The following is a 14288-nucleotide window of genomic DNA, read 5'->3' on the forward strand; positions in this document are numbered from 1 at the left end:
ACTTTCGAATTTGTTTTTTGTAAAATAATGTCTGTCTCGCGTTCCGATGGTCAAATCAACGTCTGTCTCGTTTCTGTTGAGCAATTTTGAAACAAATAGTCACCTGCGGGAATTTTTTAAACTGTAGATGTTTATTGAATGCTGTATAAATATTGTTTTCTATTATATTGGAAGATATATAAATATTGTTTTCTATTATATTTACAGATGTATAAATACTGTTTTCTATTATAGTTACAGATGCATAAATATTGTTTTGTATTACATAACAGATATTTAAAGCGGTATAAATGTTGCGTTCTATTTAAAGCTGCATAAATGCCGCTTTCTATTTAAAACCGGGCGACTGCCGCTTCACAATTGAAATTATTACATTTATTTATATTCTGAGTAAGGTTATAAATGTTGTAACGTATTTGGTTACGGTGACGCATTAAACATTTATTGGACAGTGTAATCGGAGAGTTCGGTTTGTCTGAGCGTGGACGTATCAAGCGATTAAACTTTACTCTTTTAGTCTCGGCTATAGTCCGTAGATTATGAATTTATGATGTAAGGAATATCGATTGGCGATTCATCTTTCATAAAATTAATATTTTCTAACAGCATTCGCGTAGCCCAAGGCGTAGGTTCTCTCGGCACGGTGGTACTTCAATCTGAAAATATCGGCGAAAGGTTCATTTTATAAATAATAAACGGCAACCCCCACGCGGCTACTTAAGGGTTGAAGGGGCGAGATGTTATATTTAGCGACCAGACGTCAGGATTTTTCTTCTGTCGCCCTGGGGACCGTTTCGAGGTTATCCTAGATTTCCGCAACTCGCAAGATTAAGTCCTCGTACAACCATGGAAAACGTTAATTTTATTTTGAATAACAAAACATTCAAACATTCGAAAATTTAGGTTCAAAGATTGAGGGATTGAGATGGTCAAAAAGCTAGATTTGAAAATTGAAATATTCAAAAATTCTGAGATTCAGATATTTAAAAATTCAAATATTCAAATATTCAAAAATTCCAAGACTCAGATATTCAAAAATTCAAATATTCAAAATTCAGATATTCAAAAATTCAACAATTCAAAGATTCAGATATTCAAAAATTCAGAGATCCAAATAATCGAAAATTCAAAGATTCAGATATTCAAAAATTCAACTATTCAAACATTCAACAATTCAAAGATTCAGATATTCAAAAATTCAAAGATTGAAACATTTGAAAACTCAGAGAATGAGGCATTTAAAAATTCAAAGATTGAAACGTTTCAAAACTCAAAGATTGAATCATTTGAAAGTTCAAACACATAAAAATCGAGAAAAACCGATGACGTTGCAAATACTCGAAATTAACCGATAATTCGACTGATAAAAAATACTCGGTCCCGTTCGGCGCGCATAATTATTTGATTTTGCTGCGAAAGGGGTTGAAATCGAGTATTATAATCCCGATCAGGATGCCTGCGTGCGCCCCCCGATTTTTGTCCATCGAAACGATTCGTCGAACCGTAATGACAATACAATTGTCCCCGGCAATCGCGTTTATATTTCGCTACTCGATGAAAATCACGCCGCGGGCGAGCCGGCCGATAATTATTCGCTTCTTCGCGGATCGAATGACCGGACATCCGATTATTAATCGATCGTGCAACATTTACGGAACCGGGGAGTAAATAGAACGAAACTTTCATCTATTCGCAGAACGCCAGTTAAATTAATTAAAATTAACGCTCAGGCAAACACGTAAAGAGCATAAAATTACATTTCCAACGCCGCCCTTTCTGAAACCCTGTAACGTTTCAACGAAATAAAATTCACCGTAGAAATGAATAATAAAATTACAAAGAACTTTTCAGAACGTTAAAATTTCTCAATAAAATAATTCAGCATCGTTTAAACGTATTTTAAAAAAAAATAATGCGCAGTGCAAAAATTAGTAACAAGAATGGTATACATTTTTTTCCATATATTCTTTAATACATTTTGCAAGCGAGTTTGAATAACATCAAATTTAAACGGTTCGCAGTAAGTTAACATTCCCGAATAAAATTATTCAGTGTCGTGTTCCAATGTACGTATTTTAATAAAATAATGTTCAGTGGAAAAAGTTAGTAACGAAATAGTTCAGATTGTTTAAATGTTCTATAAGCTCTAATAAAATAAAGTTTAAACTGTTTTCGCTACGCTTTTTCCGGGGAAATTATTGAATTCGTTATTGCGGAACAGTTTTAAGATAAAATGGGGCTCGGGGTTGTTACAACATTTTAATAAATAATATAAAACTGTCGGGGGACTATTCGGTAATAAACCGGTGGAAATTTTTAGCACATTTTCCGATAAAGTAATTCGATACAGCGTTGCGGAAAAGATATAAAGAACTACCCTTTTGGTTGGCACTGCGTTCAAACTGGCCGCACGGGTGCTTACGATAAAAAAATCACCCATTTAACGGTTAAACGGCTCGCCGGAGCCGGTAACGTTAATTTAGCCCTCCGGCTCAATATTTTCCCCGGTTTTCGGCCGATTTTTTTCGAAATTACGAGAGGGAATCCACGGGTCTCTCTCTCTCTATCTCGCGAAACGTGCTTTTGAAACTGCCTTATAAAGTGAAAGTAACTGGTCTCCCTTGCCGGATCGATCGGCCCGTGGATTTTACGCGGATATACTCGTGCACGCCGCTGATAAACAATCTGCTACGGCGGGGTTCTCTTATTTTTCATCAGCCCTTTATTCCCTTGAAATTCAACGAATTCTCCCGTCGTAAATTCCCAAAAAAATTTCTACCGTTTCCCATCAAAATTTCCCTGCACACCCTCCGTGCACAAAAAGTGCCATTTCTATTACAGTGCAACAGATTGCATTATATATTATACGAATGAGTCGTTATAATTTCATCAATTTTATACTAAAGAATCGGAGACTGGTCAATAGCAATTTCAATTGCAAACCAACAACTCACCCCCAGTAACATAACCTAATATCTTCGTTTAGGATCATTACATAGCTGATTTCTAAGCTTCCAACATAAGTATTGACGATCCTACTGATAAAGAGGTTCATTAAAAAATTTCCGATGAAAACATATTTACAATTTCAGTAATTGTAAAAGAAAAAATTAGGAACCATTTTGACTGATCCGGTAGTTCTAGTGTTAAGAAATCCTTTCGGAAATTTATACAATAATCGCCGGTGGATGTGTTAATCGATTCAAGTGGATGTTAAACTATTCAGACAGTTCAGTCGTTTTTCCTTGAGAAATTAATCACTCGAACCTCTCTCGTCTTGTTCCTCGATATCGAGATGTTACGTCATCTTTGTTCGATTGTGCACAAAAGATTTATCATTCGCAGATTCGCTTATCGACGACAACGGAGGCATTTGTCGGAGGAGAACGATGAAGCCGTGCTCGACGAAAGTAAACAGATTTATACAACAGCGAATTGTTATTCTTTCGTTCGAAACCGGGCAAGAAATCGCGCGGAATCTTCGGGGCGATCGATATCCTGTGGAATTGCAAATTTCCGCGGACGTCCAGACTATATCAGTGACCTCAAACTGCAATTACTCGACCACGAGGGAAGGAACGTGGGCCGGGGAGGGGAGGGGAGAGGGGAAAAACCATATCATTGGCAAAGCAAAAACAAAACCGCGAGAGCGAAACGGTGCAGGGTGAAAAATCAATGCTTCGAAAAGTTGCCAAACTCTCGAAATGATCTGTAAAAAGGAAATAATGGCGGAAAATGGGACGCTACAGCCCCCTCCCCTGCCCCCCTGGCCGCCTAAATCCTGCCAGACCTCGTGACCCTATTACCCCTTTATCCGAATGCGCAATACTAGAGAGAGGCAGAGAGAGAGAGAGAGAGAGGGTGAGAGAGCTTGATACGAAGATCGCTGGTGTTTGATAGAACGCGTTCGGAATTCATCCCCGATGATGTGTCCGGAAAACCCGGTCAACGTTTACGTTGCTAGAAGCTGAGAACCTGAAAAGAAGAAGAAGACGAAGATGGGGGACACAGCGTAGAAGAATAACCGTGCTGTGTTTCTTCTCACCACCCCTTCTTCCTCTTCTTCTTCATTGCGTTCTTCTTGTTTCCCATTGGAATTTAGCCCCTTGCACTATGATTTATTTTCAGTGATCGAAATTATTTTGACATTTATAATTTTGCTATGTACATGAAATCTTCAACAAGTCTGACTGGAAGTTATGCTCCTGATTCTCGAGTTGTGATCGGAATCAGTTCTCGGAAAAAGATGTCCTGCTCGCGAGAATTTCACTGCCGGCTCCCGTGAAGTTCGGTGTAAATTTAACCGTGCACCGCGGCCACCGCAAACGTTCCAGCGATATTCAGGCAACCGGATTATGAATATTCAAGACGGCCTCGGGGGTCGAACGGTTTCGGACGGACGTGGAAAAGCGTCTGCCGAGGCTTTTCCCAGCAGCTTCGAAAGCGTCTGAGGCAACCTGGGCACGAGGAGCTGCTGAATGAAAAAGGTAGAAAAACCCGTGACGGCAAGCCGAGAGTGGCGAGACAGGGATGGAAAAGAGCCGAGCGTTTTCAGACAAAAAGACGTTCCACCCTCTGTGTTAGCAAGATGGCTCGCGACCGCGCCACCGAGCTCTCTGTTAAATAAGCTGACACTCAAAAAGTGGCCGGATGACAGTCCGAAGGGAGTCGCGCGGAATCACGAAGCCCTTCGGACGATTTTCTAATAACCACGCACGGTTCTCTCCGCGAAATTTGACGTTCGAATGATTGAACCCTTCGACGAGTTGGCGGCGAGAGAATTGGCGCTGTTTTTCTATTGCCAGCGAAAGTCGTAGCGACGGAGGACATGTTTTTCATTTTTGTTCGCAAACCCAAGGGGCAACGCTGAATGTTCCACGGTCAGTTTTGCATTGAAAAATTCCCGAAGAATGGGAGTTGGGAATTTTAAGAATGAAGTAGCTCGCAGGGAAGCTGTTTCGTAGAAGTATTGTGCGAAGCATAAATTTTCTAGTGCCATACTGCTGGTCCTGAACCTCGCTTTATGGCCTTGGCGAGTTTGCTACCCGGCAAAGCAAAGTGGATGGTTTCAGGAACCGGCAAAGGGAAAAGCATATGTGTGCGGGGGCAAGAATGTGTCGGTAGACAGGGAATCGTATACGAAGAGAAAGATAGAGAGAGAGAGAGAGAAGAAGCGGATGTGTAAAATGCGAGAGGCGTAAAGTACCAGGGAAAAGGGCATGCGACTTAGAGAGGGCAGTCCTGGCGAGAGATGATCTGTTTCTACATCCTTGATCTTGGTTTTACCCATTCCTTACTGTATTGGTAGCAGATGGTTGAAATGTGCCGTTTGGTAGATCAGTGGGAGGATTTTTTGATCTGGGGGCGGAGTTGAGAGCGCGTGGTGGGGATATGGGCGTGGCCGAGTGAAGCTTTCCGATGCTTTACTCTTTAAAGCTTATCTGATTGATCAATTTATACTATAATATTTGTTGTAGCCCTTTTAGAGTCGTGAAAGATGACGATGATTATAATATAGTGGATGTAGCGAGTGAATTTGAAACTTGTGGGTGGAGCTGAGAGCACATGGTGGGGAAAGAGGCGTGTCTAAGTCTCCCAGAAGGTTTGTCGAAGCTCTGTACCGATGATTGACCAAGTAGACGTTCAGTCCATCTAGAATGATAAAGCAAGAGTAAAGTAACATTGAAAATAATATTGGGCGTGTCTTGAGCGAATGTGGGAGGAGCCATAACCACATGATATGGAAAGAGGCGTGTCTAAGTGAAGTCTTTGACCGATGATTGAACAGTTATATGTTGCAAATCGACTGGAATGATGGACAGTAATAATGAAAATAAAATTGGACGTATCCAAAGAGAAAGTGGAGCTTGTGGGCGGAGCTTAAGCGCTTAATAAGAAAAGGGGTGTATATTTATGCGGTGAAATCTTGGAGAATGCAGGAAAACAAGGTGTTACGTTGGCTTCGAGCAGCTTTCAGGAAAAATGGGAAGGTAAAATTGTTTTTCAATTAGTCCAACCGTACATTACACGACGCATCGAGACAAGTTGTTTAGAAATGTTTATGCGCGAGAATAATCGCTTGGCGATAAATCTCTCGAGGCCTTGTCTGGTTTCGTAAGAGGCGTGCGGGAGAAAAATGGCTACGAAAATCGAGAGGAGTGTGTACGCGCACGATTCGTCAAATACACTCGGCTGCAGGCTATAAAGTCAACAAATAGCCGACATCCACCGCATTATTAATTCCCTGGATAACGAGTTATTCTTTATTCACAGCGACTGTCGGATGAGGCGCGTAGACTAGCGATGCGAGCTCTGCATATAATTATCGTTCTAATCGAATAAAAAGAGTATTCCTGTAACAATGAGTAGTTAAAAATATAACCGTGGCGTTACTGGCACGATAAAACATTTTACTCCGTGTTTTATCGCTCGCGAAGTGGTGATTAAAGGAGGAAATGAAATTGTAGTGTACAATTAAACAGAAATGAAATTTCCGAATGTTAACGCATCGACGCTTAGCTTGTGTTCGACTCGGCTGAAAAACTGATTCGCATAATCGCAGCTACCTTCATTCTGTCGGAAAGCCTGTGTGCACTACTACTCTGCCACCTAGAATTAATTAAATCGGTTAATTTTGTTCCGTGACAAAGTACGAACGCTTGAAAATGTTCAACGCGATCGAATAAGAGGTGGAGAGAGAGAGAGAGAGAGAGAGAGAGAGAGAGAGAGAGAGAGAGAGAGAGAGAGAAGAGAGGGGGGAGAAGAGAAAGAAGAAAGCACATAGAGGAAAAACAGACATGGAGAGATGAATATATTCTAATGATTTTGTTCGTGCACTGCGAACATCGGCTCTCGACGAATACACCGGGGAACGAGTGAAGTTGCATTTCGGTGAGTGCATTCACTCGTCGATGCATTATATTTCTTGCAGCAGCACGAGCTGCATAATCGATGGAACGTCATACAAACGCCGAGACACAGTTACTTTCCTTCTCCGTTCCCAGTGGCTGTTAAAGGCAATTTTGAATAGTGCTACGGGAAAAATTGAATTCAACTACTTCAAAAGACCTCGAAAATACGATGCGCGCGGTCTAAAGCTACAGGATTTCAATATCAAAGTATTCTCAAATATTTTATTCCTAAAACTTTACTGCACGAAAACTTTAACGTTCAGAAATTTCCGAATCTCCAAATTTAAATGTTTAACAAATTCAACTGCTACGGAAATCGGATGTTTGCAAATTTAAACGCTCCCGAATTCAAACGTTCAACAGTACAAGTATTCCAAATCTCACAGATACAAACACTCGAAGATTCAAGGCTCAAAATATTAAAAAATTCAAATATTCAACGATTCAAGCGTTCCAATATTCAAAGATTTCAAGGATTAAAAATTCAAAGACTCAAAGATTTAAGGATTTCAAGATTCAAAGCTCTAAATATTCAACGATTCATAAATTCAAAAATTCAAAGATTCAAAGATTCAAATATTAAAAAATTCAAGGCTCCAAATATTCAAAAATTTAAATATTTAAAATTCAAATATTCAAAGATTCAGGAACTCAAAAATTCAAAGACTACAAGATTCAAGGCTCCGAATATTCGAAAATTCAAAAATGAAGATGTTCAAAGATTGAAAAATTCAAAAATTCAAAGACTACAAGATTCAAGGCCTCAAATAATCAAAAATTCAAATATCCAATAATTTGAAGATCCAAATATTCAAAAATTCAAACATTCCAAATTCAACGATTCAAAAATTCAAATATTTAAAAATCGTAAGACTCCAAGATTCAAGGCTCCAAATATTCAAAAATTCAAATACTCAATGATCCGAAGATTTTAAAAACGAGAAGTTTTTAAAAACAAGAGTTTAAAAACTTGAAAATTCAGAGGTTCGAATATGCAAAGTTGGCGAACTGCAGGTTTGAATTTGAATCGACAGGTAGGCAAGCGCGTGCATAATCAATGGTGCCCCGTACAAACGTTTCTGACAGGTGTTTCCCTCTCTTTTTCCTGGCGGTCTGAGCCGGTCAATATAACTTTCGATATTTCACCGGTTGGAAAAAGACAATTACTTTTGATATGTGTCAGTATGGAAGGTAATCACATCTGTCATAAGCATACGGAGAAGATAAGTTATCGCTGTTAACTCGATTCGCTGGCTCGCTCGCATGTACGCGCACACGAATCTCATCTTTAACGATCATTACCAACTTGAAATAGCGATCCCTTTATTTATTTGTCTGTCCGGCTTTTTTCGTAGAAGCCAGATAGTGTCAAGGGGATCGATTAAATGATAGCTAGAGCGAAAAAAGGAAAGTACGTTAGAAATAGTACGTACTTCCGGTGAGGGAACTGACGTAATCTAGAAATACTCTGAACTCGAGAGGAAAAGCGAGGGCATTATTGGCGATCGGTAGCCGCGTCGTTTTTCGATCCTAAATCGAAATTACGTTTATCGATACCAGCACGAACTCCGGTTGGAGCTGGCCAAAGATCAACCACGCCGCGATTCATAAAACCTAATCAAAAGTTAAACGCGTCTAATGTTCGGACGTGCTTTTATTTTTCCCGTGGAACTTTCAAAAGAATACGCGGCTGACCTAAATTCACAAGTTATGGGTTGTTCCGCGGCGTGCTAAAAATTTCAACGAGCCAAAGTGAACCTGCCCCGCTTCCCGTCGAAATAGAATTTACGCTAAAATATGGCGGCCCCGGTCCCATAACGAGCCGCTTTTCACTTCTCGATTCCTCGAATCGGGGAATTAAATCGCGGCCGAACCAGCCCAGCCGCGATAACTTCGAGAATATTCAATAAACCGCGCGAATATTGTTCTTTCGACTCGATAAACTGCACAAAAGATAAAGTGGATAAACTGCAACATTATTTGGCCGTTATCAATATTTAATCGCCGTGTGTACACACGCAGCGCGCGCGCGCGAGAGCAAATTACTGTTCCCGTGTTGTAGTGCTCCGCGATAAAGCAACCCTAGAATGTAATCGCGAACCGAGGATTTCGACGAATGATTTATTTGTTTATTTGTTTGTTCTGGAGAGGCCTCTTCGAGCATCGATTTGCGTACGCAAACACGAACGGTATTTTTCAAGAACGAGAGTAAAGATGGAATCCTGTTCGTTCTTATAAAGAGCACATAAATTCGCGAATGAATAATTTAAAAAGAGACGGATAAATTGTTTTTACAATTTTCTAGAACTCCTTCAGTTGATTATTGCTTTGTAATGTTTACCGGAACCAATTATTTTGTTCTTTCTCTTCAGCACGGAAAATTCTCGATAAGATAAAATACGTTTCTAACACTTTTTGAAACAATTATCAATTTCCCTGAGATTAATCGATACTCTACCATCAATTGATATTTCTAATACACAGTCAATTTATCATTGCTCACCGACACGAACGTTTCACCGATAAGAAGATTCATGTTTTCATCATGTTCGAACAACTATCCGAAAAGCGAAAATAATTCAACGTTTTCCAGAGAGTTTCAAAAATCCGTTAAAGCGAACTCTGAAACAGTAAACCGAAAATTTTTTCCTCTGTCACATAAACTATAGGACAGATGTCAAGCGTCGATGAAACAATTTTGCGAAACGTCCCAGTCAGCGACTGCTGGAAAAACCGTGTTTTTAACTAAATTGAACTGAAAAAAATTCGAGTATAACACGATGAAAGAGTAATAAAAGCGTACAGAAAGTTCCAGTTAGTTTCATGTATTCGTCGTTCTATAAAACAAAATGCTAAACAAATCGACGGTTTTAGAAATCAATTAAAAATTCGTTAAAATTCCAATTTATTAGAAAGGTGGTGGAGCGATCACTTTAGCGCTGTATCGTTTGTTAATAATAAACCGTTCGAGCATGTTTCGCGGCGTGATTTAACGATGGGGAGTGGCCGTGATGCGAATTCTCTTCTTTTTTTTCTCTCTCCGATCGGTTCGACGCATCGATTGTTAATATCGATCCACCTGCCCCGCTCGATCGTCGGATCGTGATCCTCGGATACCGGGGCAGAAGAGTATTATTTAAAGAACCTGTATATATCTGGGATAGAGAGCGTGTGTCTCGACCTCTAGCATAATCGCGAGACAGCTGGGGATCATTGCTGCGCGAGCCTGTATGTGTATGTGTGTGCGCGCGCGCGCGCGCTCGTGCGAGCATCGAACGTTTTTGTTTGTGTACACGAGAGACTCGGCTGCCGAGAGAAACCGGTTTCCACTAAGCGACCATCGAAAAGAAAATTTCAATGATGGTTATTACGCGTCACTATTCAGCCGTTTTCTAGGGAAGTCCTGTTTGTTCGATTAATTAGAAATTCCACGGGACTCGGAACGGCCGAGGCCTACAGATTTATTGATCGGTAATTCGACGACGTTTTGCCACCTGGACGCAATTCTAGAAATCGGTGCCGATTTCACGATTTAACGACCCAGAAGAAAAATCACATATTTCTCCTGCAACGAGATTGTTCAACTTTATTTCTTTGGGTATATATTATTCAAAAAATTAAACTGTTCTAGAATCTTTGATGAGCGCCTATTGATTAATTAAAGAGTAATTGAAGAACGTAAAGATTGTGATGTTTTCTTGACATGAACAATTTTCGGGCGACTTTGCTTGTAACAATAATTTTCGGGCGACTTTGCTTGTAACAATAATTTTCATACTCACGCCCTTGGACGACGCCTCAATCATGCTCGTAATAAATCGAAGAAGCACCATACCTGCAAGCAAAACAGGAAATTACGAGTTATCGATCGCGATCAATAATCAGCGTGTACTTTAATTAGCGGCGTTATGTAAATCCGTGGTGACGCGGACTTCGCGAACGAAAAGAAAAGGAGTGTCAACGATCTCCTTCGCTGGGAGTGCTCGATTAATTGATTGAAGACGAATCGATCCCGGCGTCGATCGATCAGTTCTCGCGCGAAATCGACTATATAGATTTAATTAAGTCTTAAATCATATGGAAATGGGACGGTCGGCGACGCGTCCAATTTATCTCGATAAATAGTTCCGCGTAATTAGGAGAGCATCGAGGACACGCCCACTGTATTCCCCCCACCGCCGCCGCCCCCTTCCCCCACTCCTCGTCGAAGAACGAGAACGAAATATAAACGCGAAAAATCACAATTTATAGAATGCGGGTCAATTAAAAAGTTTCTCGGCGCGCCGGGGATTCCTCTGCTCGAGCACGGACGCGTGTTCCCCCGGTGGAAAAATCGTGCGAAATAACTCGTCGAAGAAAACGGAATTCGGCGGGCAACGAGCGATTATTAACAACTCATTAATATTAATTCGACTCGACGGTTTTCAGGGATTTCCACGAACGAGGACGCCCGCTCCGGTTTACTAATGACTCGGACTACAAACTCCCGGAAGAGGGAAACGTCGATAATCGACTTCTGTCGAAGGGCAAAGCAAATTTTTAACAAGTCTTTTCCCCCACCACCACCTCCCCTCCCTTCCTCCTTCCCTGCCTCGCAAGAATAACTTCTCTTGTTGCTTTGTTCCCATACCAATTAAAAAAGAAAGACTCCCCTTTCCCGGAGATTTTCACGCAGTAAAAAGTATTACGAATGTACGTCAGTTTTTTATTAACGAAGGAACATTTATTGTTCACCGTGCAGGTCGATTGTGAAGCCCGTCGTTGAATCGTTCGATTAATGCAAGAGTCGCGAGCCTCGCTACGAATCCATTAATAATAAATCGAGTCCCGGGGTATATTTGCACAATTACAGATTTACATGGACTAATTTGGGAGGGCTCGGAGTCGAACTATATATTGTTATGCGTCCACTTTGTTTGGCCTTTCGCTCGATGCCTCGGTAAAAGGGAAATCGTGTTAAGCCTCGTTAAAATTTGAACGCTCTGAATATTAGATGATCGCGCTCGCTATAAATGTATTAAGTGTACCGATCGATGACAAACTGACATATTTCTATTAGTTCCACGATTCGAAGAGAATTGATTTTGTGCGGTGTTGAACCAGTTTCTATCCCCAAAAATAAACCAGGGAATTTCCTATTCTTAAACCAAAACGCGTTAACATCTGGAATATAATATTTTCAAGAGATTCAATCATTTCTAGATGCGACACCAATTTGGAAAAAAATCACTGTTCAAATTGAAAAATTAACTTTCATAATTTGCAACTTAAAAAATATTTGAGATGTGTAAAAAAAACCTACACTACATTATAGATAATACCTTCCAGTTTGCGTATAAGAAGTTGTTCATTTCAGACGTTTCCAGTTTTGTTAGCTGATAAAAGGCTGTTTCAAAAACAGCGAATAACTCTGTCATTTTTTAATATTTCGTTATGGAAAAAGATGGAAAGTAAAGTCAAGAGTTGCGTTAATATCACTGTGAAATACTGAAAATTTTCACTTATTAATTGTCTTTTAAAAAATTCCCGAAAACAGCACATTTTTAGTGTAGGTAGTCATAAATAAAATATTAATGTTTCTGTACTGGAAATGCAACGAGGAGTAACAGGACTACGACCTGATAATATACAACGTATCTTGGTATAAATAAGATTGTCGTACACCCGCTGAAAAATTCACGGGTCCAGAATTTATGCGGCAACCTAATATCGTCGGAACGAATCTCGGCTCGCAAAAAAAGAACCGAACGAAAAACAGGCTGTCCTTCGAGACACGCAATCCCGGGATAATGTAAATTTTATAACTCCATCGATGCAGCCCCGAGACCCTGTCCGAAGCGTGCGCGGACAGTAGTATGCAGAATAGACGAGATAGGAAGAACGCGGGAGAGACAACTAACGGAAACGGAAGCAAAATACGAGAGAGCGACGTTATCACAGTAATAGAATGCATTCTGTATTTGTCCCAGCAGTAATTACCAGCGGTTGCCAGATCAAGACTTGCTCCCCCACTCTAATTTCCCTCTCTACCGCGCTGTTCCCCCACGCTTCCACCGCGGCGCGGTCACGTGACGCGTTCCGTCCCTGTCGCGCATACTCCGCTACTGGCAGGGAGAGGGTAACCCTTTCCCCTCGATTCGTGCTCCCTCCCCTCATCTGGTAATCACGTTGGGACAGTCTTGTCAGGTTTCCCTCCTCCACGCGACGAACATCGACGCACCGATATCCGGAGCAGAATTGATTCGACACACATTTTTTCGTCTAATTGTCCCGCTTGGACCAAGGACAGCGTCGCGAATGCATCTAAAAGCTCTGAGCTCGGTAAGAGGATTGAGAACAGACTTAGGCGGAACCTGTTAATCCGCGATTCCCGAGGACACAGTGCAAACACGCGATTTTTATTCGATAAGCTCGCCGAAGTGTCGCGGACGCTGTTGGAAGTTTTTGTTGCGTCACTTAAACTGTGTATTAGGTCGTTAAAACAGCATCAAGCAGATTTTCCTGTTAATTTTTATGAGCACTGAATTCTGGTTTTTTTTTCCCGTCACAGGGTATTCTGAACGAGTCTCGTTTATTGTTAGGTAATCTCAGAACTTAGATTTTGTTTGAATCGGATATTTTCAGTGTTACGTTCAATGCTCGTGAAAAGTAACACCGAGGGCTTGTTTGACAATTTTTTAATTGATATCGTTGCCTCGGTGTTTTCGAAATCACACCGGGGACATTTGCAACTCTTTTCTGGTCAGTTGATATCGCTGAATTGTTTCTCTCCGTTTCGCCGAGACCAGTATCGAAAAGTTGCGTGATTTTTATTACCGCTCGACAACGCGACCGAATTGATCTATACGTGTTTAATGTGAGCCCGATAAAATAAATATTCCGGATATACACGATTGCGCTGCGGGGGACGAACGAGCGAATAGAATTAAAATGCAATTTTTTAAATTGCGAATAGAGATCGGTCCCCCGATTGTTTAACGAGGATTAATTCCTCCTCGAATAATATTTCGTTTATTATCGGTCCGGACGATGCGATGGTTTCTTCGCAATTTCCGTGGAAACAGGATTTAAATGGAAATTGATTTTCGTCCCTCAACGATTCCGCCGAGTTCAAAGTAATATCGAGCACGGTACTTCGCTCTCGCACACTTCACGAACACAATAAAACTATTCAATGTGTTCCCAACTTTATATTACAGGACTATAGAATATAAAAACTTTCTGAAACGTCAATAAAGTTTCACAATTTATCGTGTTCCGTGCATAAAAGCTGCGGTTCTACGATTCCGTGGAACGCGAGCGCGCGCGCAAACACTCGCGCTGAGGCCACGCACACGTTTACACACGCACACACGTCTCCGCCGTCTCTCTTATTAA

The 14288-nt window shown here is 40.9% G+C and overlaps 1 protein-coding gene across 2 annotated transcripts in view; it reads right to left on the reverse strand.

Moving 5' to 3' along the window:
* The window catches only part of LOC143354412 (uncharacterized), a 331754-nt gene that overhangs the window by 289739 nt on the left and 27727 nt on the right, over window positions 1-14288 (reverse strand). The window contains exon 1 of one of the 2 annotated variants that reach the window (XM_076788465.1): window positions 9415-9429. The exons of the other annotated variant lie outside the window; for it this stretch is intronic. The gene's annotated coding sequence lies outside the window, so the exon portion shown is untranslated. Of the gene's footprint in view, window positions 1-9414; window positions 9430-14288 lie in introns of those variants that run through there. 2 annotated transcript variants of the gene reach the window in all.

Source organism: Halictus rubicundus, chromosome 5 (genome assembly GCF_050948215.1).
Source record: "Halictus rubicundus isolate RS-2024b chromosome 5, iyHalRubi1_principal, whole genome shotgun sequence".
NCBI classification, from domain to species: domain Eukaryota; kingdom Metazoa; phylum Arthropoda; class Insecta; order Hymenoptera; family Halictidae; genus Halictus; species Halictus rubicundus.